This window comes from Halichoerus grypus, chromosome 3 (genome assembly GCF_964656455.1).
Source record: "Halichoerus grypus chromosome 3, mHalGry1.hap1.1, whole genome shotgun sequence".
NCBI classification, from domain to species: domain Eukaryota; kingdom Metazoa; phylum Chordata; class Mammalia; order Carnivora; family Phocidae; genus Halichoerus; species Halichoerus grypus.
The window spans coordinates 118,161,758-118,188,485 of NC_135714.1; the positions used below are offsets into that span (position 1 = coordinate 118,161,758).

Sequence of the window (26,728 nt, forward strand, 5' to 3'; positions counted from 1 at the left end):
GGAGATAGTGTGAGTAGCAAAGACTACAAACCTAGCCCTATGTAAATTAAAATGCTAAAAATAAAAAGATATATACATATTTAAAAAGTATTTTCCAATTAAAAGCAGGAACAAACCAAACATTCATGCTAAAGAAATAAATCTGGGGGAAAAAGCATTCAGGAGAATGTTCATTTTAGATTTATTTTTGATATCAAGTATTGTGAACAACCTAAATGCTAAATAGTGGGGTATATGGTTTAAAAAAATGTAATATACTAACTAGATAGAATGTTGCTCAAATTTAATCAGTATAAATGTTAATTTTGAATAGTTTGTAGCAACAAGGAAAAATGTAAATGCTATAAAGCAAAAACAAGTGGAAAACAAAACACTTCCAGTCCAAGACAACAAGGCAAGAGAGTTGATATTTCTGCCCTTTACCCCATAGCAGAAATGCTGCTGCTCAGTCCTTCCCAGTCCCAGCATGCAGCACAAGTTGATGCTCAACCAGTTCTCTAACGTTATCTCTCAGATACACTTGAAAAGAAATAGTACTGGGGTGCCTGGGTGGCTCAGTTGATTAAGTGTCCAACTCTTAATCTCGGGTCACAATCTCAGGGTTATGAGGTTGAGTCCCACGTCCGACTCTGCACTCAGTGTGGAGTCTGCTTAAGACTCTCTCTCTTTCTCTCTCTTTCGCACCCCCCCCACCAAGTAAATAAATAAATCTTTAAAAAGAGAGAAAGAGAGGGATGCCTGGGTAGCTCAGTCGGTTAAGCATCTGCCTTCGGCTCAGGTGATGATCCCAGGATCCTGGGATCCATTCCCGCATCAGGCTCCTTGCTCAGCAGAGAGCCTGCTTCTCCCTCTGCCTGCCATTCCCCCTGCTTGTGTGCTCTCTCCCTCTCTAACAAATAAATAAATAAAATGTTAAAAAGAAAGAAAGAGAAATAGTATTGGCATGACAAGTTCCTGTTAATGTCCAGGTTCCTGACATTAATAGAATCAAAATAGTAGACAAAAATCCATCCTGATTCCTAATATAAAGGTAGTATTATGTTCCAATCTGAATTTCCAAGCCTACCCCTACCTTTCCATATCCTAAATAGCGTACCAGTGTGGTCCATTACCAGAAAGGATATGATAATCTTCCTAATCACGGATTATGCTTATACTAAGAGAAATAGAGCGGCAATGTGCCTGGACTTCCTTCTCCCCTTGTCTTTCTCCTCCTCCATTGTTTTTCTTCTTCTCCTCCATCTTTTTCTTCTTCTTTTCCAATCTCACTTGGAATCTGATCTGGCCAGGGAGATGATCTTTTCTGACAACCTTCCATCCTGAAATGATCAAAGTGGACCCAATGATCCTATGGTCTTCTGAGGGAATCTTCTTCCTAGTGTTTCCAATTCTTCAGAGTGGAATCTCTATAAGAAGACAAATAAACCTCCCTCTTGATAATATTAATCTCTCATAACCACTGGATATATGTTACTTTTCTATAATTATCTTACCTCCATAAGTGAGAATGGGGAAGAGTAACAGTGATGTTAAAATACATGTATTTGAGGGCAAAGCTAAAGTCTTCTATTTAAAACTGAGAACTGGGAATTTATATAAATCCTTTGTTCTCTGAATTCTGTTTTTCTTACCTCACAACCACAAACTTTACAGTAAACACATGACTGAAGACAAAGGGACAGACGTCATCTGGGCCAGTGTCAGATCACTAAGGTGCTTCTTAAAATGCAGACATCTGGGCCCCACGGCTAACCTACCCATGTTAGACGTGAGAGTAGGGATGGAGTGGAGGTGAGGTGATGTTGAGATTGTGTATTTTTAAGAAGTTATCCAGGTGATTCTGATGAACTCTAAAGTTTGGGCATCACTGCTAGCCTGTTTTCTTCCAGTCCTAAGAAGAATGACCCACAGTCTCCAAAGTATCACATTTTACCTCCATAAGTCTACAAAACAGACCAGGGTTGATGAAAATGGCATTATTCTTCCCAATTACCCATTTCTATTCCCCTTCCTAAAAGAGGATTACATTTGTCCCTATTTTTGCCATGTGACTTTCAGGCCTTCTCTTTGGGAAAAAAAAAAAAAATACTCTGCTGCCACCTCATTTACATCACACTTGACCATGTAACTTACTATGGCCAGTGCAATGTAAGGAAAGGTAATCTATGCAACACCTGGGCGGCTGTTTCAAGTGCCCCTGCAGAGCTCTGCCCTTGCTCTTTCCCTGATGACAAGACTAATATAGGCCTTTTCCTTCGATCTGGATCCCCAAATGAAAAAGATAAGCGATGCAGAGCCACAACTCTTCCTGAACCTACATGGACAGAGGAGAAATAAACGGCTATCTTTGTAAACTACTGAGATTTTTTAATCAGAGTATAATACAGAGAAAGATTTATGATCCAAGGAGATAAAAGATATTTTTTAAAAATTTCCCTCCCTAAGGAAAAAATGATGGTATGTATGGCCACATAAATGCAAAAGGTGACTTGAACTGGCCCTAAGATGGTGCAATTAGTGTACCTGGCAATCCCCAATGAAAGGACAGACCCAAGGCATACAAAGTTACATACTAGACTCACCCTGCCATAGCTCCCCAGCCTGCACTGCCTCAAGGACAACAATGACAGCTCTAATCTGTCTTCAAAACACCACAAGGAGGGCTTATTTGCCCTGCTCCTCTCCTACACACACACACACACACACACACACACACACACACACACACACAGAATTTGGACAAGAAAGGATACCACCGGGCCAACTGCCTTTAAATACATAATCTATCTAATTTCTTCAAGGCTTTTCCTGTTTGCTTTTCCAAATTCACCTTCTCACCTTCCATAGAAACAAGACAAGACAGAATGGTTCTGTTTTAATATTCAAGAGCTGTTGCTACCAGACAATGTAGTACTGTTCAGCAGAAAAACCCTACTCAGCATACAAAAAATTCCTTCAACTTCCTTCTCATCACTTGTGAATTAAAGATACCCTGTCCAATACCTTTGCCAGACCCCTGATTTCATCTTCCTGATGGCATGGGCTACAAACACAAGTCAGGATGAAAAATAAAGTGTATGGCTAAGCTTTTTGCTATCTACTCATTTCTTTCTATAAATCAACAAAATGGCAGGATTCTGAAGTAGATATATAACATTAGCTTGATAAATACCATTTGGATCTGGAGTCTTATACATGGAAAAGAATTCCCAGAAGCTACCTTTCTTTAACTTCTGGTCCTCTACAGTAAATAACAACATTATGCAAATTTTTAAAAAGAAGAATTCTAAAAGATAATGGCAACAAGTATAATTGATATGCTGAAAATATACATGCAGATCTCTGTATCTAGGTGACAGATAAGTCACCTGGAATTTTACTAAAGCAATTATCACATGCCATTTGTGCTTCATGATTAGTCTGGCATCATTATATAGTATAAAAGCAAATGTCTCTGTTTGATAATAAAAAGCTAGTAATTCTTCCAAGTGTAATTAGAGTCATGTCATTTGGCACAATGTGTTTTAAAATGGTATGTGACTACCTTCAAAGTCCAAAGACTTATCAAATATAATTTTTCAAGGGTGCTTAAAGTTGCTAACATAAACTAGAGCTCTTAGTTCCCCATATGTCGTTTCAAATGTAAAGAAGAGATGTTTTCATAAAGAACACAGCTGTTAAGGAGTCACCATCAATCACCAAAGAGAATCAAAGGTCCCGTTGCCAATCGAGGCAGCGGTAATAATAGTGAAAATCCCTCCCTCTTGTTACCCGACTTAGAAGTCCCTGATGCTGCTGCATATTTAACTCTTACCAGGATCCCAGTATGGTCCAAGAGTTTCTGAGGCTATGAGTCAAGATTGGAAAACAAAGATGTCCTTGACTCCACAAGATGCCTCCATGGGGACATTCTGGGCCAAGATAACTAGTGGAAACCGGACAAATTATTTAGATTCTTTCCCCTTCCTTCCCTAACTGCAAGAATCCAAGACATTCCAAAAGGTTTGGAAGCCACTTACTTGGTCCAGCACTTCTGGGAATACCTCAGATGGCCCCAGGATTGTTTTATAACCCCAGGGAACATCCAGATTTCTGTAACTGACAGGAAAGGATACGCACACACTGATTATGGGCTGGACTATGTGCCCCTTAGGTCAGATTTATAGTCAAACAAACACTCAGATAAATCCAGTCTCCCTAAAGTTCAGGGGTACAAAATGTCAGGCTTCATTCATCAAACCGGTAGTCACCACCACAGGCACCTTCATCCCACCAAATGTATCATTACTTTGATGGGGACAATGATGCCCTCCATTTCCCAGAGATTCTACTTCCCTTACACCTTCTTATATCATTTTCTTCCCTATCCCCTTCCAAAATATATGGCCATAATAAGAATGCCATCTAGACTGGTTAGAGCATTTGTTCATTAAAAAGCCAACTCTCAGCTAAATGAAGAGCCAAAGATCATTAGAGGTGACAGAGCATAGAATTTTTGAAATGAGTACCTCCCATAAGGCCTCAAATATCACCTTGGCCGTTTACGACTCTCTTGGTGTGTATTTTATACACCATTTATTTAAAACAGCTTTGAGAGAAGGTCATTCAGGTATTTGGGTGTGGGTTAACATCTAAAATGAACCATGGTTTATTATTCTTCTTATTGTCCACTTAGTAAGGATAGTGTAGTAGATGGTTGAAGACTACGGGCTCATTTGAGAAAGTGCAAAAACAGCATTTTTCTTCCAATCGCATTAGAATGAATATCTTGATATTTAAGACTCTAACCCTTTAGGAATGAATGGTAATTTTGTGCATATAGTACATCTGTACTTCATCCTCCTAACTCTCGAGCATAATACCCTAACTCACAGAAGAGCCGCAGCAAAAGGACATTAGTGTCTGCACCAGTGTTCTGTTTAAATGAATTGGATCTATAAGACCATCTTATCAAGCTTGTTTTAGTGTAAGTGGCAGCTTTATGTTGAAGAACAAGAGGAAGTAGTGAAGGATACCGCGATGCTTCATAAACCTGCAGGATTTTTACAAGCCAAGATAGATGTTGAGATAATGAAAACAGATTTACTTGTTGGAGGTTCTGATGTCAAAACTAGAGTTTCCTGTGATTTTCAAAAGGAATATTTTTTAATACATTCACAACACAAAGCACTCAATGGCAACTGATGATCCAGAGAAATGTAGGTAAATTAACATCAAAAAGAGGCACCTACTTCTGATTGTCAGGGATGCCTGTGAGTAATATGAAAGTTACTTTAAATACTGCAATATTCTTGAATGTTAACTTTTGCAAGCCTATTTCCAGTTTGCTCTCATTATTCCAGAACTAATTGAAGGATCCTACATAGAGAGAAAAAGAAATTCATTTGAGACTCTTAGCAGGATTTTTTATGAAACTTCTTCGCAGGTGGGAGCTAAGACAATTTAGTAGCCATATGGCAAAAGAGGAAGCTCCATCATTACAACATCTGAGAGGAACGGAGAAGAGTTATATGGCTAAGGCTCAGGACGTAAAGAGGTTAATGGTGGGATGCCCCAAGAGTATACTTTAAAACTGTTAACATTTAATGAATGTATTAACCTGGGAAAAGAATGGATTGTGAATTTAAAAGTTTGCTAGTGTTACAAAAGTGTTAAGAGAATTCAGGAAGCAGAGGATTTTAAGAGCTCCCAGGGGCCATCTGATTCCTTTTTGTTCTGCCCTCTGGGTGCAGCCTGTAAACCGGCCTGATGGAGAATGCTTTAGCATTAAGAGACCAGGACTGGGTTTCCTACAAGAGGACCAAAGAAAGTACTTTAGATTAGTTAAAGGGGGAAGGGGGAAAGGGCACTCCTGTCAAAACTATACTAGAAAACAGAAACATCTAAAGTATTTGTTGCTTACATAAATATAATCATCCAACATTGCAAAAGAATCTATACAGTAAATAATAGGAATCAAAAAGAATTTGGAAGATCAGTTCAAACTGGCTTAAGAAACGAAATTGAGGGGAAAATATAATTACTTTGTGCTAGTATCACAGACATATGGTGAACACCATTTTTTACTTTGATAAGCAAACTTAGTAGAATTTTACTTAAAAATGTAAAGGGATTTCAAACACTAGGCCCTATTATTTCCCTTAAGACCAGTACCCCCAGCTGCTCCAAATGGAGCAGCAAAGTGAAATTAACCAATTCCCTTGAAAGGCTGTGGTGGTTCAGCTTCAGGGGGCTTGTTAATTTCTCTTCTCCAGGGGTTCCAAGTGAGGCCTGAGAGCAGAGCAGGGAGGCATAGTGAAAAGAGAAATTAACAAGCTTTCTAAAGTATTGCTACCCCACTTCTTTCCAGGGAATTGCTTAATTTCACTTTGTAACTCCATTCAGATCAGCTCAAACTTGAGATAAGCTCCAATTAAATAGAGGGAGAGGGGAAACAAAGACAAATGGGTAGGAAAGGAAGGGAATGGATAGAATTTAAATTAATAACCTGACTCAAAGCATTTCCCTAAAATACTCAAAGCACTTCACACATGAAGAGGACACATTTTTTTTTTTTAAATCTAGCCAGGGTTAAAAAAGTGGGTTTTTATTTTTTCTTATTTTTATTAATTTTGCCCTCCTTTAGAATCTTGGTAGAACTTCTCAAATATAAATATTTTCTACTTTACCTAAATCACAGGGTTAAAGGCTACTTGTTTATAACTGATCTGTATAATACTCATTCAATCTCTTCAAATCTACATGTCATGACTATCCATTTCCAAAAATAAAGGGATCATAAATGGAAGAGATGTGAAGGGAAAAGAGGGTTGAAGGGGGAAAGTGCATATAAGTTACCTAAGGATGAGGTATTATATTGTTTTAAGGTGTTGTGGAGGGTATAGTCAATGCATGCATTCGATTTATAGTAACACTAAATAATGGGTAAATTTTCACTAAGAAACCATAGAATATGCAAAATCACTAAAATACATAATGTAATATAGCTCTTAGTTTAGTATAAATAAGTCTTAAAATTACTTGACCATAATCTATAGACCACTTCTATTCATGCTTCTCTTCCATAAAGTTTGTAAAACTTTCTTTAAAGAGTATTTTACCTTTGACACATTTGACTGAAACCAACCAATAATATTAAAACAATTAAAGATATATGGATTGCAGTATTTTTGTATGCACCATGATAAAAAAGAAAAAGCACAGATTTGATGCTAGATAGCAAATAAAATTTAATTTAATCATTTTCTAGGTAGAATCCACATATGTCCTTGGGCAAATTAGTAGGCCTTCTAAAGAAAGAAATTTCAACCTTCAGAAAATGAGGTAATAAGATCCATAATAAGATCTCTCCATCCAAATGAGAGATTCTTTGATTAGAGTACATGTATGTAAGGTATCCAAGACAATGCATATCAAGAGTCCAGCAAACAGTAGCTACTACTGTCATTATTAAATGATAAAGACTAAGGCTGAAGAGTAATTTCAGAGATCATCTAGGCTAGTGGTTCCCAAAATTACTTTTGCATCACCCTAATCTGTATGGAGCTTTATAAAAATAGAGATTTCAGGGCTCTTTCTCAAATTTATTAGATCGGAACTTCTGTGAATGCTATCCAGATATCTATTTCCAATCCAACATATTATTTTTATTAATGACACTTAGATAAGTCACTTGACAATATCTCACAGTGGCAACACAAAAACTAGAACCCTACAGTTCCTATGTCTCAGCTTCAGCTTGTCTGTTATACACTATACCTCTATGGTCAACTACAGTGTAATACTCATGGTGTCCTTAGAAGTCTGATTAGCCTTTTGGTTTGATTCTATAAACATGGTAAATCCCACTATCCTTTTTCTAAACTCCAGGTTCTTCCAGGCAGACAACACCCAAGCACATATTTTGACTACTTCCTATAGATTCTTCCTGTTACTTTGTCACTGTTTTGTTTTTACAGACAGAGTTAAATCTGGAACTCAGATATACCAGCTTAAATGAAAGCACATAAAAAGAATATTTAACTTAAATGTAAACTTGTACTTCTAAACAAGATAGAGTAATAGGGACCATATGTATCTTCCTGTCTGAAACAACTGAAAATTTGGACAAAATACATAAAAAAACAGTTGAGACATTGGACATCAAGAGGATCTGAGTTAAAGGGGTTTAGAGTATGCTACCCCAAATATCTTAGTCTGGCATTGTGACTATTTTGAGCTAAAGGCATATGAAAAATAGCAGATACAAGAAAGGCATGCTGACCTCACAGTTTCTTCCCAAAAGCTAAAAAATCCCAAGGGGAAGATGCCCTCCCTATACCAGGAGGAAAAGAATATTCTGATCATGAGAGCCAGGAAGTCAAGACCAAGAGCAATCTGCACAGACAAACCTTGTTAAAATGACCCTACTCTTCCTAGAGCCTCCCCATATATATTAGTTACTTTTTCACAATTACTACTCTTTGTTCAACCTGGTATATAAGCACTTAGGCCTAACCACTTTTTGGGTCTTCATTTTCCTATTGAAGACTCACAAATACCCATAAAACTAAAACTGGTAGGCTTTCTTCCTGTTGATATGTTTTATGTCAATTTAATTCTCAGGCCCAGCTGGAGACCCTAAGAGGATAAAGGAAAAGTTTTACCTTCTTTCACAACAAACAACTATTATCCCTGCAAAATCGTAAATAAATAAGATGATGCCTACAATGCCCACCTTACTCTCCCAAACAGAGTTTCCAGGCCACAGTGTAGGAAGAGGAAAGTCAGGACAAGCTAAAAAGAGCTCAAGTCATACAAAATACTTCTCTGACCACAACAGAATTGAATTAGAAGTCAACAACAGATCTCTGGACAATCTCCAAATATATGGAAACTAAATAACATTCTACTAAACAAGCCATGCATCAAAGAAGAAATCAAAAATGAAATTAGAGAGTGTTTTGAACTAAATGAAAATATACATATCAAAATTTATGCAATGCAGCCAAAGCAATACTGAGCACTAAGCATATAGTTTTCAATTAGCAATAATCGCGCCTCGGATAAACCTCATTGGCTACGATACTGCCACTGCGCAAAGCTGAGCACTAAGCATATAGTACTAAGATGCTTATATTAGAAAAAAAAGAAAGGTCTCAGTTCCCACATGAAGAAAAAAAGAGCCAATTAAATCTGAAGTACTCAGAAAAGAGAAAATAACAAAAGATCAGAGCAGAGATCAATGAAATAGAAATCAGAAAAACAAAAGAGAAAATCAGTTGCTGAAATGAAAATCTGGTTATATTAGAAGATTAATAAAAATCTATAAATCACTAGCCACACTGATTGGGGGGAAAAGACATAAATTATCAATAGCAAAATTGAGACAGATGGTATCAGTACTGATTTTACAGATATTAAAATAATCATAAGGGAATATTGTGAACAACTTTATGGTAATACATTTGACAATTTAGATAACATGGACAAATTCTTTGAAGACACAAACTCTCAGCACTTAACTCAAGAAGAAATAGCCTGAAAATTAACAACACAGGAAACAACAGATGTTGGCAAGGATGCAGAGAAAGGGGAACCCCCTTACAGTGTTGGTGGGAATGCAAGCTGGTGCAACCACTCTGGAAAACAGTATGGAGGTTCTTCAAAAAGTTAAAAATAGGACTACTCTATAACCCAGCAATTACATTACTAGGTATTTATCCAAAAGATACAAAAACAGTGATTCAAAGGGGCACATGCATCCCTATGTTTATAGCAGCAATGTCCACAATAGCCAAAATATAGAAAGAGCCCAGATGTCCTACAATGGATGAATAGATAAAGAAGATGTGGTGTGTGTGTGTGTGTGTGTACACACACACACACACACACACACACACACACACACAATGGAATATTACTCAGCCATCAAGAAGAATGAAATCTTGGCATTTGCAACGATGTGGATAGAACTAGAGGGTATTATGCTAAGTGAAATAAGTCAGTCAGAGAAAGACAAAAGCCATATGATTTCATTCATATGTGGAATTTAAGAAACAAAACAGATGAACATAGGGGAAGGGTAGGAAAAATAAAATAAGATAAAAACAGAGAAAGGAAACCATGAGAGACTCTTAGCTATAGGAAACCAACTGAGGGTTGCTGGAGGGATGGTGGGTGGGGGGGGATGGGATAACTGGGTGATGGGCATTAAGGAGGGCACTTGATGTAATGAGCACTGGGTGTTATATGCAACTGATGAATCACTAAATTCTACCCCTGGAACTAATAATACACTGTATGTTAACTAACTTGAATTTAAATTAAAAAAAGAAGAAATAGCCTGAATAGCCTTTATATAAAATATAAAGAAATTTAAATTAAAATAAAAACCTTCCCACAAAGAAAAGTGGTAGGGAAGGAGTACCAAAGGGCATTAGGATATTTTTGGAAATTGACAGATATGTTCATTATCTTTATTGTAGTTATGGTATTAAAGGTGAAGACATATGTCAAAACTTATCAGATCATACATTTTATATATGTGCAGTCTATTGCATGTTAATGAAACTGATAAAAATGTAATGCAAAAAATTCTGATTGCATTTAGTTAAGTTGTGATAGTTGGTAGCCTGTTCACTCAGGAGAACACAAAAAATTAACAGTCACAAACATACAGCTCCAATCATGATAAGTGGTCCAAAAGAGAGCCTTCAACCAGAGAGTACATATCATTCAAGTTGAATGACATCTTAGATCTTCTAGGAGTATTCTTTACCTTCTTTGAGTCATATGGGATTATTTGAATATCTAGTACAAGAAAAAATCTAGTATTTTCAAAAGTCTTGTGTTTCCTAATGGAAAGAGAAGAATATCTGTAACAACCATTACTGATATCAATCAAAGAGGAAGAATACTTCTTGTCAGAGCGTGCATAATCTGTTCATCTCTCTTAGTTATTTATCATTAATATCTGCCCTGCTTCACTCCCAGCCTTTGTGATGAGTGACTGTCTTCTTCCCTTTTTCTTCTCTTTGTGCTTCAGTATCTCTTCCCTCAGCTTGCTATCTTGGACTTGTTACCCATTTAGGATTTAAACAGAAGAGGTAGAATAGGAAAAGGGGGCAGGAGAGTTCCTATATAACAGGCCCTGATATAGCCATGTTAGAGTTGCAAGCAGATCCTTTCCTTTATGGGAGCATTCGTGGGTTCTTGGTAGACCCTCATTAGAGAAAACCTTTTACTAGCAGTTCTCCATGCAACTACTCCTTTGTGATGGCTCAAACCTCTTCTCTTAGCTTTTGGACATCTGTCTGTATACTTCTAACATCTTTCTTCTGAGTTTTCCTTGCCCTTTCAAACACACCACTTGAATAAAATCTAAAATGACCTTCTACCACTCTTTCTCTCAGAAGACTCACAATCTGTCCATGGACAACTGCCTAAACTTTGTAGTCCTTTGGGAGAGCAGTTACAGGCTGTATTAGTTTTCTAGGGCTGCCATATCAAAGTACCACAAACTGGATGGATTAAAACAATAGAAATTTATTGTTTCACAATTCTGGACACTAGAACTACAAAATGAGGGTGTTGCCTGGGCCATGTTAACTCAGAAACCTGTAGGGAAGGATCATTCCTGGCCTCTTCTACTTTCTGGTATTTGCCAGTAACCCTTGGCATTCCTTGGCTTGTAAATACACTACTCCAACCTCTACCTGTGTCATCACATGGCTATTTTATCCCTGTGTGTCTTTGTCTCTTCTCCTTTGTTTATAAAGACATTAGTCTTATTGAATTAGAGCCCACCCTAATTCAGTATTACTTCATGTTCACTTGATTACATCTATAAAGACCCTATTTCAAAGTTGGGGTACACTCACAGGTATTGAGGTTGGAACTTCAACATAGCTTTTGGAGGGAAAGCAATTCAACTCATAATACATACAAACCATTCCCAAGGTAGCCCCATGCTCTACTTTCACCAGATCCCCAAGCTGATAGGATTTCTCAGGCATGAGACAAGCACCAATCCTCAGTGTACTTGAAGCTCTCTGAATGGTTGCTTCAGAGCTCCTCTCGTGGCATCTGAGATGAAAGGAAAACACCTCCTTCCCACCAAATACCCACTTCCTTTAAAGTCCCACATAGATGGTTCAGTATTTCCTTCTGGAACATGGATACAGTTAGCACCTTATATTAGGACTTCAGTCCAAAGTGAAGCAGAAATAGCTCAATATTTAATACATAATTATGAGTAGTTCAATACTTCTGTTTATTAAAGCAGGTGCATACTAACCACATCTGTGATCAGAAATTTCATTTTCAAACATTAAAATAAAAAGCAAACATTGCCCGAAGTAAGAGTTTCTGCCTTTTCTGTTGCTTCCTCAGTGGGTGAGACACCAGTGATCTTTATTAAAAGTTGCATGGTATTCCTGACTTAGAAGTACATAGTATGATCATGAGTAATAAGCCCAAAAGCACAATAACTGAAATCAATAAGACATGCAGAAGACTAAGGGTAGCCTGTAGCCTAAATATCTATCCCTCCAAATGATTTTTGTTAAACAAAGAAAAAAAATTAGTTAATTTCACCTAATTGGCTTGTAGGTAGAATTCAGATGAGAATAAAAATGGCCAAGAACAAGCATAAAAGAGCACAAACTGAAGGTAGAAACTTAAAGGATGAGAATAATCAAGAAATGGAATAATTGTTTTAAGAATCATTGAATACACTTAAAATAATAAAAAGTAAAAAGCGAAAGTGGTTTTATTTCATATGACTCCATGAAGACAATGGACTTTTGTAGAATCTATTCCTTGTAAGAAATTTGTTAGTGGCACATACAAAAGCTAAGATTAAATGACTGTTTGCAATCATTTGAGTTATGGAATGTACATGATCACAAACTTATAACGTGCTATTGCCCACTGCGTAGATCATGGCTCCACTAATCATAATTTCCTCTTCTGAGTGCCAAGAGCTATGTGAACTCTACTTGAGAGAGGGTACTTTTTCTAAGGTTCCATCACATAACATCTTTTATTTTTTCTGCCCATATATATATTCGTGTTTATAATGTAATTGCATATGTCCAAACTGTATCACTGAGTCAAAAAAGCTACTTTGTACTACTAAAAAATTTTTGCATACATGCACAGTAATACCTCTCCCCCTCTTACCCCATGCACTTACACACACTTGCCTTAAACTGATACCTTGTATAGGCTTTATTCAATCATCCCTGTTAAATGCTTTTTGCAAGCCAGGCCAGCACCAGTGACTTCCTGTGACACATACATGGTTAGAATTACAAAATTTTCTTGGGAAAACCTAGCTGAGACATTCTCTCACTTCCTTATTTCACCCACTCCAACCTCTGGCTCTTTGAGACTCTCCATTCTCTCATAAAATATGTTACCAACAGGCTCTACTTAGTTTCTATTTTATGAATGAAAGTTGTCCAACTGATCTCAGCTCCAGGTCCATTATCCCATACTTTCCATGGCTTTGAATGAAATTGCAAAACACATGCAGTATCTAAGGAACAAATACTCCCAGCAATTCAGGATTTACTTTTGTGGGACTAAATGAACAACCTTAGGAAATTTCGGAGCTAGATACAATAGTTTTCACTCCTGTCTGTCCACATTTACTTTTTCTAAGCATCATCTTCTCCTGCCTATCTGCCCTTCTCTGCCAGCAAAATGCCTTCTTTCTCCAGCTCTCTGGTACTAACATGATGGTCAATGTGAAAATGACCCAAATTTGTTTTCAAGAAGGTGTTATGTATCCAATAAATAATACCATAGGAATATTTACATTTCTAAATAATACTACACAAAAGGAAGAAACTCTTTCAAAATGGGAATCAGAACAAAAAAATCAATGATGGAATTTGGGCCAGCCTGTCAGTCCCATTTAGTCACAAAAAAAATCTGATTTTAATAATTTTAAAAGCTCGATCCAACAACGTAAGAATTCTGTACCTTATCCTTTTTGAAACTTCTCCCTTCCCTCCCGCCCCCCATTTCTGGGCTGGAAATCTGAAATGCACGAGTGGCTGACCTCCTCTCTCTTCTTAGCTCCCCCTCCTCTCCTTGCTCACTGCCACTCCTTTGATGACTCCAGGGTCAGACCTCCATAGTGAAAGAGGATTAAAGAGGAAATGGCTCAACTGTACCAGGTTGATAGAGTTATGGTCAGGGCCCTTTAGGTAATAGATTGTCTCACTGGTGTTTCTGCGGCCTCCTTAGAGCTCTTCTGCTGAGGATCTCCAATTGCTGGTCGCTCAACCTGAGCAAGGCCGCTTCTCCAGCTGGCTGCTTACAACTCATCTGTGCTTCTGGTGGTCCCCTCTGAGGTCTTTTTGCCCCCTTAGTCCTTTTGCATAGAATTCCTTTCCACCTGACCTACAGTCAGTTCCCTTCAGCACAATTCAAATCTAGATGTTGGTAAGGACACTACTGGAGCAAGGGCAGCTCATTCCCAGAGATTCTCCTCCTCTGCCACCAAATAGGGGCAGCTCCAGTCACAGCCGCTCATCATTAGACTATTTAAGAATGACTCGCCTTAAACATCAGGAGCTTGACCAACACATGTCAGGATCTTAAACCGATCCCTCCCTGAAGCCTTCTTAGTTAGAATGGGGAGGGAAGTACTTAATTCTTCTTCCCCATCCCAGCAACATGTAGAAAATGCTCTCCAAAGAAATGTCTTTCCTAAAGCCTTTTCAACCTCCATCTTTTTTATTTATGTTGGTGTGAGGGTGATGACTAATGTAGGCAGGCCCAGGTTATGATCTCCCCCTTTTCAAGTCTAGCTTCTTGGTTTAGAATGTTTTGTTCTCCAACTTACAAAATACCAATGAGCATCCTCTTGCTTACATAAAATGTTATAATAATTAGAGCAGTTCAGAAAATGTGATTGTCAGCCCTGTGAACACCTAAGGAGTTCAAGGACAGGCTACATCTCTATCTAGACTGTCTGAGCACAGGTAAGGATCTAGCATAGATTGGGAACTTCTTAAGACTTAATGATCCACAGGCTGCCTCCATATAGGATGAGCAGAGGGGTTCCCCTAGTTTTCAAGGACAGAGGGAAGAACATCAACAGAAAACCAGAATATCATTCAGCTCAATAAACATCTCCACATAGCCTACTTAGCTATCATTTATTTGATCTGTTCTCATTTTGTTTGAATTGGCATATCATGATAGCACCAAGCTTGTTATTTCAAACGTCACATAAAATCCCTAGAAGGATAAAAGGAGAATTCTGGGTTGTGATACATCAAGGATTAAGATAATCAAAAGAACTTTAAAAATAAAAGAGTAACAATATTGGAGTAGTTAAGTAATGTGGAAATATTTAGCATCAGTCTGTTTAAAAATAATTATGAATAATTACAATAATAACAATTAAAATAATTTTGTTCTCGCCTTCCTTTCCTCAGGTCCTTTGTTTTAATTGCACTTTGGTATTTTCTTTCTTAGGCCAGATACTATCAAACACAATTACAGTCCTCCTTGCCCCCCACAAAGTTGCCTTGGTTTGATTTCTGTTTGTAACTAAAATAACTACTTAAACTCTAGGTTAGCTTTTTCCTAATCCTTTTGTTTTTTTGTTTTTTGGGGGTTTTTTTGCTATTTCTGAGAAAATCCCAATGCAGAACTCATTACTTCTCTAAGTGGTCCTAAGGAACACACACACACACACACACACACACACAAGTGGACAATGTAGAATCAAACAAACTTAAAACTCCTCAGATATTCTTGCCATTAATGTCCTGACCCTTCATGGAAGATTTTTTTCTTCTTTGACCTCTCCCTTCCTTTCTGTAATACCTAGACTCTAGGCTCTTTTCTCTTCTCTTCCAGATTTTCCTCAATCATTTCCCATCTTTCTCTCCTTTATATGTGGAATAAATCCACTGCACCTCAGCACCTACTGTAAAATGTGCACATTCGAACATGTCCCAGGGATGATCAGCAAACTAAAGTCCCTTATAACAGCTCCTACCTCCCTGAGAATACCATTCAGTCACCACCTTTGATTACTAGAACGTGCTCACCTGGCTTACCCTTCCTCATCCCTAGAGGTTTATCCAGCTATTCTGAATGAGATGTTCTCCCTCTGGTTAGATGTGCAATCTGAGTGAAATAATGCAAATTTTCTTCATGATTTGTTTCTCTGTTCTGTCAACTGAAGTTTAATGGATCATTTCTGGTAGTATTGTCTCAAGTATCACAGCAGAGAATTCAGTCAATGACACGAACACATGACAAAGGAGGGTCTGACTTAAGTTGTGGAAAATGAAACAGACGGCGCCACCACTGTGCCCTGCTCTGCATTTTGCAAGGTCATGAGTCAGCAAGCCCTGAAGTCTTCGCCAGCAGGATGCTTTTCCTCTCCAGGGTGCACATTTCTCATGGCCCTGAGGATTACATTCCACAGGATTATTTTTATTTCCAACCGTACATCTAGAAACTTGTTTAGATGGAACTAATGAAAACAATGATCCAGATAATTATACCTTGAGTTTATAGGGCATTTTTCCAAGGAACTTGGAATTCTTCTCAAGAATCTAAAAGTCCCTGTCATTTTCCATCCCTAAGTATCACAATCCAAAAAATAATGATGGCACCTATAAAGGCAGACTTATTTCAGGAGTTTAGATACGTTTTAAATGGTTAACCCTAAATACAGAGAACTAGAAAATTCCACCCATACCTCACTCCTGGAATGACTTAACCAGAAGCTGGCAGCGATTTATGATGCTTAAGGTGGTTGTAAAGTAGTTTACTTTCTGCCGGAGTAAGACATTAAGACCTGCGTCAGATGTCATTAACGAAGGTGTTCAGCAACTGTCAGCCTCCAAATAATTACAGACCACAGTTTCTTTTAAGACGTGCTCCCCACTTTCTACACCCTGGTAACTGCCTTACACCACCTGTTCTGTCAGCACTGCATGTGGAGAATTCAAGGGGCAGGCCTGCTGCTCACCTGAGGTTAATGATTACCCTGTGGCTTTTCTCTACAGCTTACACATTCTAATGTTTTCCTGCTGTATTATCACCTGACAACCTCCACAGGGAGAGAAAGAAGTGCACTGCAGGTCAGAATTACCCAGAGACTTCCTCATGGACATGTGTGTACGGGTATGTGCGTGTGTGTGTGTCTACGTGTGTGCACAACCAACAATGTTGCTGCAGTACCTTTAAACCAAGTTGGAAAAGAACGTAAGGAAATGTCTTGAATCAAAATCCTCACTCCAAAATGTGTTGTGGAAGCACTGAAGGAATGTCCTTCTGGGGGTACAACATGGCGTTCACCTGGGCTTTCTGCAGGGAACACAGAGTACTGCTCTCTTGTTTTGCGATGTGCGCATAGGCATAAACACGCACTAACACACACGTATCAAGAAACGTCATCTACGTTCCTTCATCTACATTCCTTAATGCTGCTTCTACTAGGAAAGCACAGGTCTTTATGTGGTTAGGAGAGTATAATTTTGGCCCAGCAAGGCTGCTCTTTATGTTGAGTAAATGAAAGCCATTTGAAGATTAATAGGTCTGTGTGGTTTCATTCATTTTGCAAGGGCACAGCCATGCTGATTCCTGAACTGTAGCATTTTAAAGAGAACAAGTATTAGCCTCACCTGAAAGATAGGAGTCATGATGCAACCTTCTACAGATTGCCCCCATTCGTTCAGTCTTCTGCAAACCCTCCAATTCACTGTGCCAGCAGCCATCTTGTCCAGATACTTCTGAGCAAAGTTCAAGCTGGGTTTCTCAGTAAATATGAAAATATATGAAGGGGTCAGACATCTTGCCCAACAAATTAGCAAGTTTAGTTTAGTACATTAGAACTCCCTGAAAGGGTGTGTTGGCGTTTCTTGGGACGTTTTCTTTCTTAGGCAAATGCAATGCAGGGGGAAAAAATTGTGTTTCCCCACCATGCATCCATCCCACGATTCAGGTCCATCCACAGGAAAACAGTTGTCCTTCTGTGGCTTTCCCTGCCTGGGTCCCTAATGAGAACCTGCTAATTTTGCATTCCTACAAGTGGCTCATTTTTCACTACATCTTGTGCTTACAGCTGTGTGGATTTTGGGTTGGGATTCTTTTTTTCAAGCCATGTCTAAAGGCAATCCATTTGATCAGAGAGTAATATCCTGACTTCCTCTTTTATCATTTCCCAGTCAGACTTGGGCTGCAGGTAGAATCCTGCAGTTACTTTGTTTAACATTAAAAATAATTTCATTTTCCTGCCAGAAGCTGGTCTTACTAATCATGTTGCTGCTTAGAAGCGTGGAGAATCATGGCTTTCACCTAACTTTAAGTAGTGAGAAATGGCAGAAAATCCTAATTAAGAAAGAAACATGGATGGGGAGAAAGACTGCAATATAGAACAAGAAGAATAACAACTCTACTGTAGTAGCTATTTCCATAACCCAAAAGAGACAGGGAAATTGTCAAGGCAGCAGGAATTGCTTTCAAGAACAGTCTCTACTCCAAGACTAAACTAAATTTACTCAGAACTATGCCTTCTTTCTTCAGCTCAGTTGAGAATTTCCATTTAATCTAGTACGGCAAAACCAATAGTTTAGTAGAAAACACCATATTCTGAAGGAAAGATTATTTGTATTCAAGAAGTAAAAATGATGCATTTTACTATTGAACTAAATTTGAATTCAAAAGATATGAAGATACTTTTCTATAGGTATTATTTCTTCTTTTGTTCAAATTATCAGTTAAAAACTTCGATTTGGGCAGTGCCTGGGTGGCTCAGTTGATTGAGCATCCAGTTCTTGATTTTGGCTCAGGTCATAATCTCAGGGTTGTGAGATCAAGCCCCTAGTAGGGCTTCGTGGTGGGCGTGGATCCTGCTTAAGATTCTCTCTTTCCCTATCCCTCTGCTTCTCCCTCACCCCCCCCCCCGCAAAAAAATCTTCAATTTGAGACTAAGACTTGCTAAAGGAAATGTCAATGCCTACAGTACTGTGACCTGCTTCATTTGATAGCCAGTCCCTTTTTTTATTAAGGTTTTTTTAATTAAGTTTTTTATTTAATTCCAGTATAGTTAACATGCAGTGTTATATTAGTTTCAGGTGTACAATACAGTGATTCAATTCTATACATTCCTCAGCACTCACAACAAGTGCCCTCCTTAATCCCCATCACCTATTTAACCCATCCCCCACCCCAGCCCCTCTGGTAACCATCAGTTTGTTCTCTGCAGTTAAGAGTCTGTTTCTTGGTTTGCCTCTCTCTCTCTCTCTGTCTCTGTCTCTATCTCTCTTTTTCCTTTGCTCATTTGTTTCATTTAAATTCCACATATGAGTGAAATCATATGGTGTTTGTCTTTCTCTGACTGGCTTATTTTACTTAGCATTATACTCTCTAGCTCCATCCATGTTGTTGCAAATGGCAAGATTTCATTCTTCTTAATGGCTGAATAATATTCCATTGTATATATATATATCACCTCTTCTGTAGCCATTCATCAATCGATGGACACAGGCTGCTTCCATATCTTGGCTATTGTAAACAATGCTGCTATAAACATGGATGCATGTATCCCTCTGAATTAGTGTTTTTGTACTTTTTGGCTAAATACCCAGTATTGCCATTACTGGATAGTAGGGTGGCTCTATTTTTAACTTTTTGAGGAACCTCCATACTGTTTTCCACAGTGTTAGCCAGCCTTTTGACTTGGGTGTCTAATACTGTTGCCAAACAGTTGAGCACTTATTAACTATACTCCTGAGAAATGGCAATGGACATTACCCAGGGTAGCATAATATGAATGCTAAATCTGCACACAGCACAGAGAAAATCCAGGAATCTCAACTAATCAGAACCTATGTGGTTGTACAGCTCCCATAAGAGATAACAGATGTTCTATGTACCTGCGATAAAGAACAGGAAGTAAATTAATCTGTAGAATTTGATAGAAAAGCATGGGCTTTAGGGTCAGACAAACCTAACTCTATGTAAGCACATGAAGACTACGCTGCCTGCTGGATACGTGAGAGTGTTTACAGTTGGTATGGTTTCTAACTTGGTCAGCCAACTCAATAACCCAAAAATGGAAGCAACTGTGGAAAAGATATTGGTTGAAGAAATATTGAACACTGAGCATCTCTCATTCAACACTGAAAATTTACAGATTTATTCTCTAAAATTCGGAATCTAAAGGACTCTCATAGAGTCTAAAGGACTTATCCAGAACAGTGTCAAAGGTACTACAACTGAATGGAGAAATAAATTCGAGTTCTGATTTGTCTACAAGGGGTCGGGAAATAATTTCAGCTGAGTTCCTCTTGCATACCAGACATTTATGTACAGCTAATTTATTTCTCAGTGCAGTATAGGTATTATTATCTCCATTTTACAGGAAAAATAACTGAGACTAATAGTAATAATATCCATGGTGCTTTTTAAAATTGCTATTACAGTTAACATTTGGAGGAACAATATGTCAATTGCTGTACTAAGGGCTTTAGATGCATTTTCTTATATAAACCTCCCCAGTAAAGTCAGATATTTTTTACCTTCATTGTATAAAAGAAGAAACTGGGGCTCACAGAGTTAGAATAACTTGCCTAAGATCACACAGCAAACCAATCAGGTCAAGATTAAAACCCCAATGACTTCCACTAGGCCACAAATACCTAGTGAGACAGATATGATATATTTCACTTGTATAAATCTTACCATTTTTTAAGTTAATGGTTATGCGAAATATGGTACACCTCTCTAAATTACTGCTGACAACTGCAATAATTAAATGTTTGTAGTATTCACTGGGGAAAAAAGGCAATATTTTGAGCATGAATTCTAATGTCAGCTATTTGAGGTCTAAACAGTAGCGTACTCAGTTGTTAGTGGCAACTTAGAGATGCCTACCTACTTTAGTATAACAAATAAGAAGCTTTGTGTTGTGGTAATATAAAAATTTCTTTGAGCACCAATAAATATATTCTTGTACTCATTTCTCTTTGTCATTAAACCCACATTTTATTAAAGTACAATTATTGACTCAATTATTAAAAGTCATTTTCAAAGTGGGGCTTCTTGCAGATTTTGTGTCCACCAAGGTCACATTCTCTTTTTGATTATGCCCTAGAAAAATTAGGAAATATCTTAAAATCTATAAATTGATTTTTTAAAATCCTATAAAGAAATTTGGAAATACTCTCATATTGTCCCAAAGCACGTGTAGGATTTCAAAGTGATTTTGCCAAACATGTTTTCTAATCTAGGTTTTGGGGTCTCTGGAGTTCTACTCACTGACTGTATGACAGGTCCAGGAACTATTAGAGCTCATCAAGATCAGTGTGCACCTCTCTAATTCCCAGTATGCCTCAGTTAGGTTGACCATATGATTGAAATCACACAGGAATGGGGGCAGAAGTAATGTAAGGCCAGGCTCCTAAAATACTCCAAGCAATTTTCCAAACCCACTCTCCCCAGTCTATTCATCTAGAAGTGAATGTCTCAGACATAGTGAAGTCACACAATAGAAGGACTTAGATCCATCAGTAGCCACTTGGATTAAAGCCACCCAACGAGGAACCTCTGCATCAGTATTGTAGATAAGAATTAACCTTTACTGGGCTAAGCCCACAGATAATGGTTTCAATAACAGCCAGCCTTAGTTATAGTGACCTTGTATCTGGGAAATGATGACATTTACTATCTACTTCATAAAGACCCTATGAGAATGGAATGAGAACATGAACTTAAGTGCACAGCAACTCTCTCCATCTTTCTGTGAGCTTGAGTCTGTAGCCTATAAACTCATTTTTGTCAGCTAAAAAATATAGAAAGTTACAGTGTTTTATGGCATATGTTTACATAAATAAATACATACATACACATTATTATATAGATATATGCACACTTGTCTCACCTGGTCCATACATTCCTCTATTGCTAAACTATGGAAAGGGGACAGTGTTTAGTAGGGCCATTTGGTGGTTACCAGAAGGCACTAAAACATGAATTTTAGGACGATCTTTTGGTGCTTGTGCCAGACTCCCCACCAGCATTTTTCCTTCCTGAAGCAACAGAAAACTGTGATCCATGCAGAATCACAGAATCATAGAATTCATGTGATTCTGCAAGGATCATTTTTACCTATGATTTGTGGAGAATTACAGAATGACCAACTAGTGTGAACCCTAATGTAGCTCCCTATGCTGAAAGCCCAGAGCTAACATTCAGGTCTATGTATCAAAAAGATGGCCCACTATAGAGAGCTATTGTAACTGATTTCTGGGACTTTTAGAAGTTTCACCATACTCAACTGAATTAGATAACCGAAGAACTCTAACAGTGGTGGTTTCTGCACCAGGCAGTAGGAAATAGGGGGAATCAAAATCCTAGAAAGATCTAAATACTTTCTCACTAGAAGTTAGAAGAACTGAAATATACAGCATGCTTGAAATCAGGTGTATCCATAAAAAAATATTACTGTTCAAGTCTAGTGCATTAAATGTGTAAGCTATATAGATACTGGGTCAGACTGGTTCAAGAGAAAGATCTAAACTCAGAGTCATGATCTGCCTTAGCACTTAATCTCTTTATGGTCCTGAAGAAACTAAACCAGGAATCCTAGGCAGGCTAGAATTTAAATCTCAACTGCCATGAATTTTACAGACACACACACACACACACACACACACACACACACACAAATATTAGTCAGCCATAAAAAAAGAAGAAAAGCCTTCATTTGCAACCTCAAGGATGAACTTTGAGAGCATTATTCCAAGTTGAATAAGTCAGAGAAAGAAAAACATTGTATGATCTCATGTATATGTTGAATCTAAAAAAATCAAAGTCATAAAGTCATAAAAACTAAGAAGAGATTGGCGGTTGTCAGGAGCAGGAATGGACATGGGAGAAATGGGTGAAAGTGATCAAAGAGTACAAACTATAAATTATAACATAAGTTGTAAGATGAGTAAGTTCTGGGGATTTAACATACAGCACAGTTACTATAATTATACTGTATTATATATGTAAAAGTTAATAAGAAAGATTTTTTTAAAGATTTTATTTTGAGAGAGAGAGAGAGCACGATTGAGGGGAAGGGGCAGAAGGAAAGGGAGGAACAGACTCCCTGCTGAGCGGGAGGGGGGGTTCCAACGATACGGGGCTCGATCCCAGGACTCTGGGATCATGACCTGAGCCAAAGGCAGACACTTAATCAAATGAGCCACCCAGGTGCCCCGCTAAAAAAGATTTTTAAAGTTCTTACCACAAAAATAAAAAAATCATAAATATGTGAAGTGATAGATGTTTTAACTAACCTTATTGTGATAATCATTTTGCAACATATACATATATAAAATCACTACATTGTAGCTATGTGTTATATATATTGTTATATATATATATAATGTTGTATATAAATTGTATGTATATAATGTTAACCTATATAATGATATATTTAAATTGTATCTCAATAAAGCTGAAATAAAAACATTCATTCATTCATTCATTCATTCATTCATTCTAGCTACTACCAGTGGCTCATCTCTCAGATCTAAATGTCTTTCTGAAATTTTGACCAGATCAAGTTTCTTATTCAAGACTTACTCATTGTCTGGCTTTATTATTCCACATATTTTATTATTTGACTTGTTGGCTTGGCCCTGAGGTTTTTCAAATCTAATTTCTAAGGGTGGATGCAAGCTGAAAATGTATCTGTGACTTTGGCTTCATGACATCCTGCCCTCTAAAACCTTTTTACTTCCTGCATCATCATAGTTTGACCCATCTAGTACTACATAGGGATTAAAAGAAGTGGAGGCAGGTATTTCAGGTCAACACCAGATCACTGCATGAGACGATGCAAAGCTGGAGACAAGTAATATAGGAAAACAGCGGAAACAGCACATGTTTTCATAATGGTGACAACAGTGCTTCTTAAAAAAACCCAACACTACCATCCATCAAGAGAAACAGAATCAGAAAGCCAGGAGTATAGTTGAATACTCCCAAGCTTGAGCATGAAACTTTGGGGCCAGCAACACATTCAGCCAAATAGGAACTTCCTCAATTAGATTTGAATTTGGCTTCCTGCCAATTTCTTAAAATCATTCTATCCTAAGGGCACCTGGGTGGCTCAGTCAGTTAAACGTCTGAGTCTTGAACTCAGGGTCGTGAGTTCATGACCCATGTTGGGCTCCATACTTTAAAAAAAAATAATAATTCTTTCCTAATAATACATACCAATATACATACTAATACCATGAAAAATTACTTCAATGTATTGAATGGCTTTCTAGGTACATTCGTTTGCTAGGTCTGCTGTAAAATGTCACAGACTGGGTGGGATAAGTTCATTTCCTCATAATTCTGAGGACTAGAAGTCCCAGATGTCAGCAGGCTTATTTCTTTTGAGGCCTTTCTCCTTGCCTTGCAGATGGCCACATTTTCACTGTGTCCTCACATGACACTTTCTCTGTGTGTGTACATCACTGGTGTCTCTTTATGTGTCCAAATTTCTTCTTCTTATAAGAACACCAGTCATATTGGATTAGGGTCCACTCTAACAGCCTATTTTAACTTAATTACCTTTTTAAAGGCCCTAGGTCCAAATTCAGTCACATTCTGAGGTCCTGAGAGTTAAGGCTTCAACATATGAATTTTGGGGAGACCCAATGCAGCCCATTACACTAGGTTATGAATTAAATTATATAAAAGGATAATCATAGACCTTACAAGTAATTGTATTAAGAATAGATTCTAGATTGATCCAGGTGCAGATAGACCCAGTGTACTTAATCTACTGAGGATCTTTGCCACTAAGTCATTTAAAAATATGATTGTCTTCTTCATGCCAAGTACTATGATAGGACATATCAGCAAGTCTCTGTCTTTAAGAAATTCAGAATCCAATGAAAAGACATGAACACTAACAATTTAATGTGATAATAAATAAGTGCTAGAGTAGAACTATAGATGGAGCATTTTGAGACCAAAGAGAAATATCCTACTCTTCCTGGAAATAAAGAAAATTTCATAGTATAAAGGGCACTTCAGTGAAGTAAGAAATCAAGCAAAATGAAGAAAGAAGAGAGAGCAATTGGGGCGAAATACAAATAGCACATTTTTCTGTATGCCTGGATGAGGGTGTGAGCTAGAAAATGATGATGATCTGGCCAGGAGAAGGAACGGCCTGGCATGTTCTCTAATACACTTGCACATAATTTAAAGCAATGCTGCCCAACAGAACTTTCTGCATTGAGGCAAATATTCTTTATCTGTGCTATGCAATGAGGTAACCACTAGCACTTGTAGCTACTGAATACCTGAAGTGTGACTAGTGCCACTGAGGAATTTAGTTTTAATTTAATTTTGTTTTAATTTTATTTTAATTATTTTAACTCTAAATTCAAATAGCCACACATGGCTAATGGCTACTGCATTGGACACCACAGATCTAGAGGAAAGGGGTTTTCATCCTTCTTCTGCCTCTACACTGTCCACATGCACAACACACACCTATCAGTAGCATTTCTCCTTACATGTGAGATGTGTAGCAGGATGTTTAAATAGAAGTTTGGAGGAGTGCCTGGGTGGCTCAGTCAGTTAAGCATCTGCTTTCAGCTCAGGTCATGATCCCAGGGTCCTGAGATGGAGCCCCGCATCGGGCTCCCTGCTCAGTGAGGAGCCTGCTTCCCCTCCCCTGCTCCCCCTGTTTGTGCTCTCTCTCTCAAATAAATAAATAAATAAAATCTTTAAATAAATAAATAAATAAATGGAAGTTTGGCAGAAAATATAAGGCACAAGTATTAGAAAGAAAAATGAATCATGTAATAGATCACCAAGTGTATTAGGGTTTTTCAGAGAAACAGAACCAGTGGACACACACACACACACACACACACACACACACATCCCCAGGCTAGAGACCCAGGACAGCTGATGGTGCAGTTCCAGTCCAAGGCCAAAGACCTGAGAACAAGAAGAGCTAATGGTATAGTTCCAGTCTGAAGGCGAGCAGGCTCCATACCCGGGAAGAACTGATGTTTCAGTTCAAGTTCAAAGTCAAGAAAAGCTGATGTCCCAGTTCAAAGGCAGTCAAGCAGGAGGAATTCCCTCTTACTCGGGGAAAAATGGGGCCTTTTGTTCTATGCAGGCCTTCAACTTATTGGATGAGGTCCACCCACATTAGGGAGAGCAAGCTGCTTTAGTCAGTCTCCTGATTCAAATGTTAATCTCATCCAAAAATACCCTCATAGAAACACCCAAAATTGTGTTTAACCAAATATCTGGACACCCTGTGGACCAGTCAGTCAAGTTGACACATAAAATTAACCATCGCACCAAGTAAAAACTAGTAAGAGTACTTATTAGAGACTTTTAAACCTCTCACTCTTGTGAAGAATATAAAAGAACTGAGGGAGGAGTTTTGGAGATAATTCGTGGGGACTCCAGAGACAGTTACTTGTGGGTTGGTCTGCTGTGAGAAAGGCTTCACTCAGTCTTAATGAGAGAGCTTCAGTGGAGAGCTTAAGAGGTGTCCTTGCTCTTATAGTGATGCAGTGGTTTGGAGTCTGACTCCCACCTGAAAAATTCAAAAAACAGAGTGGGGCTGAATAGTCACTCCAGGCAGGAGGAGGGAAGGAGAGACAGTAAATTTCACTCAACTGGACTCTTACTCATGCTTGACACAAAGTATGCAGAAATCTTTTCCATGACTAGATGTGGGCCACATTAA

The 26,728-nt window shown here is 38.1% G+C and overlaps 1 pseudogene; it reads right to left on the reverse strand.

Moving 5' to 3' along the window:
* Positions 1-8,952: 8,952 nt before the first annotated feature.
* On the reverse strand, positions 8,953-9,084 carry LOC118548551 (U4 spliceosomal RNA; annotated as a pseudogene).
* Positions 9,085-26,728: the final 17,644 nt, after the last annotated feature.